We start from the raw sequence: 5,805 nt of genomic DNA on the forward strand, positions 1-5,805 counted from the left end.
TCCTGTGCACCCTGAGCCTGGGGTGAGCCTGGCTGCACCCTGGGCTGGTGCTGGGACAGCCCTGCTGTGGCCAGGGGCAGAGAGGACACCGCCGAGGCCTTACCTGGGCAGGGAGGGCAGGGTCAGGGAGCGTTTTCCACCAGCAGGACAGGAGAGCTGAGAGTGGGGGACACAAGGGCTTAACCAGTGAATTTACCGTGTGCACAGGTGAGGGCAGGCCCAGGGGACAACCCAGGCTGGAGGGATGGGAGCCACCTTTCAGCCCACAGCCCTGGGAGACCAGAGCTGGGCGCAGGGGAGCAGGAGGCAGAGGGTCCCCTTCCCCACCTCTTGCCCTCTGAGCTCTTGTCCCTGCTCTCATTGGCCAAACTTACCAGAGTCAGAGGGCAGGAAGGACCCCCAACCCAAGAGCTGGGCCAAGGAGGGCAGAGGTGGGTGGTGTGAAGTTGGACATGGCAGATAAGGGGTGGGGTGGGGTGGGGCACACAGAGAAGTCCAGCCCCAGGAGGAACATGGGAGCGTGGGGGTCAGGGTGACAAGCAGGACCTTAAAAAACTTGGTGGGGGGGAGTAAAAATTTGTGCCAAGGCTGTTTAGGGCCATTATGCAAATAAAACATGACATTTTTTCTTTGCCAACTTTTTAAATCTGTTAACAATAAGAAGGGAAAACTGATTTGAGGTTGACGTGAGTAGTGACTGTCCTCTTACTTCTTGCAGGGTGCTCGGAGCCCTATGTCCGTGAACCCCCAGGGGATCCATTTTTGAGGCTTATCGTCAGGAGAGAAAACAAGCACTGTCCAGAGATGGGCGCAGCGGCTCCTGGCTGGGCTGCAGGCAGGGCTGGGAGCAGATGGCCGTGTCCATGGGGCCCTGGCGGGAGCAGACCCCGGCCCTCCTCAGGAAAGCCCTCTCCACAGGCATCAGTGTCTCCCTGGCTCTTTCCGGGTCCAAGGGCCTCGGCACATCTTCTGTCTGCTCTCATGTCCCATGTGCTGAGGGACACCACATGGGCATGCATGTCCTCCACTGGGGTGACGTTGATGAGACAGCGGGTGACCTCTGCCGGGCCTGGCACCCCACTGTGCTCCGGCCCTGGCCGCCTCCCGGGTGAGCCAGATGGTTTGGCCGGACCCGGTCTGCAGTGCAGAGGGGACACCCACAGCCAAAGCCGCCTTCTTTGGTGTTACCTTGGGGTGGCATGGAGGGTGGAAGGCATTCCCAGAGCTAACTGTCTGCCTTTCCCAGGAGCTCTAGTCCCATATCCCCTCCCTCCTGCTCCCACCCCAGCTCCCCCCACCTCCAGGTGTCCAGCACCTTCTGTCCAGTGGGGGTCCTACTCGCCACCCGGCGCGGTTTACACTTAAATTAGTTAAAATTACATCCAACAGAATGTTCCGCTGCTCAGTGGTTCTGGCCCATTTCGAGAGCTCGGTAGCTCCGGGGACATTGGACAGGGCAGGTAAGAGACATGCCCAGGTGGCAGGGGCACCTGTGAACCGGGCAGTGTGGCACCAACAGGGACGTGTCGTTCCTTCAGGGAGGCGTGTGTTGAACGACCTGAGACTGTTGCACTGAATGCATCCGGCCCTGATATCAGCCTCTGTTTGGGGGGACGCGTAGGAGTCCTGGGCCAGGAGCTCTCAGCCCTGCTTGTGTGACAATTACCGGGGACACTTTACTAATAATCAGAACCTGCTATTTTTAAAAGCCGCCTGGAGAAACGCAGCCCTCAGTGGGTGCTTGGCGGGGCCAGGCGCGTTCTGCCCACAGCTCCAGTCTTGGTCACCGGCTCTGGTCCTCGGGAGACAGTGGCCTGTCGGCCAGCCTTCTTCTTGGTGGAGCCAGTTCTTCACCGTGTCCTGCCTCTCCGGGACCCCGGCGCCTGCTGCCTGTCCCCTGCCTCCTGCCCTGACCCCGGTCGCTGGAGGTGCAGCCCGAGCGGCCTGTGCACTCAGTGATGCTGCTAGAGAAGCTTCAGCTCTGCAGGGAAGAGATCAGAGCCCGTGGAGGCCTTGGCCGGTTGCTTTCTGCTCTTTGGAAAAATGCATTTATTTCATATTGGCCAAACTAAAGCGTAGAGAGAAGGGATTTTTTTCACAGAGCTGCCAGGGAGCCCCGGAACTGGGAGGTTGGTGGGACACCACTTAGCTGAAGGCTGGATGGTGCAGGGGGCGGGAGTGGTTGGGGTTCCGACTTCAGCAAGAAGCGGAGCCGGGCAGCTCCCAGCACGTCCCACCAGGCCCGGTGCTGCTCCTTGCAAATTCACAACTAGCAAAGCTGCAACCTTACAAACTAAACCCATGTCAAAGACTGTGCTTTCTTCCAAAGCCATCTTTAAGAATCAGAATAGCTGGAAGGATCTGAGTGGGAACAAGTCCAGGTTCTCTGCATTCTGAATCATAAACAAATTGTGGAAACCTCATTAAGGAAAAGAAGAAATTAGGCATGAAAACAAATACTTATTAACAATAGGAAATGAAAACAAATTCCTATTTTAAACAATGGACGGATACCACAAGCCAGAAAATCCAAAACTGTTCATTAATTAACTGCTGAGGACACATCTTACGACACTTTGTACTGCATTATTTTGCTGCTTATAACAACTTTTACAATATCACTCTTTTTAGCAAGAATGGAAAGAAAAGTCTGTCTTTCCACCATTAGGAGAAGCTAAAATTATTAGTCAATAATTATAATTATTGATGTAGTTTTTAGTTAATAATTACAGTTATTGACAGAAAGTTCAATTATTGATAGCTGAACTCTCAGCTTCAAAACTCATTACTGTGATTGGGCAAGGCCATTTCATGTCACGGAAAGGGTGTGGAAACAGCGTGGCCCAGCAAGGGAGGCCGATGTGGATGGAGCGGAGAACTGGGGCGGGGCACGAGGGGTCAAGGTCAGACGTGCAGTGTAGGGTCAGGTGCACGGCCCGGCCTCGGCGTGAAGGGGTCAAGGCCAGTCTGTGGACACTGGGCACGAAAGCCAGTGCAGGGCCAGGTGCATTTCCAATAGAGTCCGATGATCTGAACAGCCGGTGACCGACCGGACAATGTTACCGCATCTCACCGAACTCAAACCAAAGCTGTGGTCAACTCAACTCTTGCTAGTTGGATTTCAAAAGCACATAGACACTACAACTCTGCCTGGCAAAGGGGAAGCGGGAGGATCTGAAGGTGGAGCCAAAAGGGACAGATTCTTTATGCCTTTCTTAGCATAGATGTATTTCAAAGCCCTATTTCCTAGAGATTTTAAAAGGAGGGGATTTTCTTCATTATTAATGGAAAGTTACAGCTCCTGAAGGGACTTCGAATTTTGGATGTGTCATTTGGGAGAACTTTAATGAGCAGGAATGTCTTACTCATTCTTCCATGACCTCACTATTAATGACTGTAATTCAAGGGCACCCTCAAGGTTGAAGGAAGCTTTGTCCACTGGGAGTTAAGATCTTATTTTTCTTGCACACTCAAGCAGGGTAATTCAGAGCCCGCAGGACATGGGGGAAAGGGCATGGGACGTTCTCTTGACTTTTTACTGTTTATTAACCCAACTATCGTAGCACTGTTGTCCTTTATCCTCTTCTGAACTCCTTACAGAACACCCGATGGCCTTCCAGGAAAGATCAGAAAAGACAGAATAGGAGGGAGGATGGATTTGATAAGGACCCTACTTTGAGCATCATCCTTCTGTGACAACCCAGTCGCCCAGGTTCCCGTCCTCTCTGTGAACTTCTAGAACCCAGGAATAAGGGAACCACTGGATCCTTGAGCTTTCTGAAGTCAGTCTAAAGAAATTATCTTTATACTTAAATAAGCCCATAAAACACCCCTCAGTCAGAATGTAAAGTCAAGCTAGACTCGGCACAGCCTGCTCTCCAAGGAGGTGTCACTCAGTGGAGGAAGGAACATTTGAGCCCCTTCCTGGATAGGTGACGTTTCAGCCTCATCCCACCCTGCAGCCAGGCACACTCGGAGCCTTTTTCTCCCGAAGATTAAAAGGATCAAGTCTCTTGCTTACCTTATGTCTTATTCTTCTATTTGAGGGGAAGCATTTATTGGGTATTGGACTATTCTAGGTATATTCTTTTATTGCCAGTTTGCTTAAGCAACTTTCCTTCCCGTGCACTCACCTCACCCTCAAAGCTTATTTTGAGTTTGGTTTCTCAATTCATGACTCCTTAGTAATTTGTCCTACTCCGTTTCCTCTTTCTCTCAGTTCCTAATGTGTTTCTCTCTTTGTACCTTTCTACTTATTAAGAGTAAACACATTTGAAGGTTGAAGGACCTTACTGCAAAGCTGAAACTAAGGTTAAACAAAGTTAAAATCTTTAAAAGACACTGAATAAAAACCTAACTATGTTTTTGGTGGGGAAGGGAAAATACGATACTTCAATTTTATCTGTAAGGATTTATCTCTTACATAAAAAATTCAGAAGGAAATATACAGAAAATATAGGTAAGTTTATTTTAAGAGGCAGGTCCAATAGTTTCTGCTGTATTTTCTTTTTTCACAAATAAGACTTTTTATCTGTCTCTTTTAAAAGTCTGGATTTTAAACAATTCTTGAACTGGTGGCTCATATCCATCAGCTCGTTCAGCTTTAGCACCTGTCTCATCTTCAGTTGCTTTTCCAGAACTACTACCTTCACCGTGCTGCTCCGTGAGTTTTCCCAATTTGAGCGTGGGCTTCTTCAGCATTTTTACTTTTCTATCAAACACATCAAGGGGAGGATAGAAAGACTGGCAAGACTTTACTATGTCTTTACCAGCACTGTCTGGAATCAATTGACCACTTCTTTCAGGTTGTCTGCACCTCTTGGGTCACGATTTCCATCATCTTCTTCCAGATTTGGTGGACCTGTCGATGCTGAACATAAGAGGTCTTCCGAATCCAGTTGTGCATTTTTTAGTAAAACCAACACAAAACAGACAAGGCAAATAACCATCGGTAGTTTTGACATCAATATGAACTGCAGTCATGGTCTGCCGTTTTTTGACCATAGAGCACATTTTGTGATGGGTAAGATCCATGTAATGGAAGTTGGCTAGGCAGTTTTTGCCCTGAACATCTTCAGTAATTAGCTTGAATTTTTAAATGCAACTTCATCATTCTGAAGATCAGCAAGGCTCGCTTCAAAACCATGCTGCATAAGGCCATCAGATGCAATTTTGCTTCCTTGATTCCTCATAACTAGTGATTTCCCAGTATTTTTTACATTAAGCACTGCTGGTGCTTTCACATCATAGCAATCTTTCTTAGAAAAAGGATCAGCTTTCTTCTTGGCTCCCTTTTGGCCACCTTTTGTCAGGTGCTTATTCTTGGCAACCACCCCAAAGCTTCTCAGAGAGCCAAAAAGGCTAGATTTTCTTTTGAACTTTCTCTTGTTTATTTTAGAAATGACACACACACAATTTTTGTAAGGATGATGCAACAACTTCTTCATCGTCTATGAAATAAAATTCAAATTCTTAGCCCTAGAAGAGGTGGTCAGCCCTGATCTTCGCTGCTCTCCTGGACCCTCTTCCTCCCACCGTCAGCTCCCATCCAGCTGCTTCCTGAGTACTCTGGGCTTTCCCGCCACTCTACCCGTGTTCGTGAACTTTCCCCACTGCTATGCTTTTCTGGAACCTTCCCTGACTTTAAGGTTTACCTCATCCATGAAACCTCAGGACACATCTTAGGCCATGGGCAGAATGAGTGGTAGCAGTAATAAAACAGCAACTACCATTTGTTTTACACCTGCTCAGGGTCGGACACGGAGCTAAGCGCTCTACGTGTATCACCTTGTTTTTCCTCATGAT

At 48.9% G+C, this 5,805-nt stretch overlaps 1 pseudogene; it reads right to left on the bottom strand.

The window, feature by feature from the left end:
- Positions 1-4,527: 4,527 nt before the first annotated feature.
- LOC119539705 lies at positions 4,528-5,447 on the bottom strand (annotated as a pseudogene).
- Between the last annotated feature and the right edge of the window lie 358 nt (positions 5,448-5,805).

The sequence above is a fragment of the Choloepus didactylus genome, chromosome 7 (genome assembly GCF_015220235.1).
Source record: "Choloepus didactylus isolate mChoDid1 chromosome 7, mChoDid1.pri, whole genome shotgun sequence".
In the NCBI taxonomy this organism is placed as follows: Eukaryota; Metazoa; Chordata; class Mammalia; order Pilosa; family Megalonychidae; genus Choloepus; species Choloepus didactylus.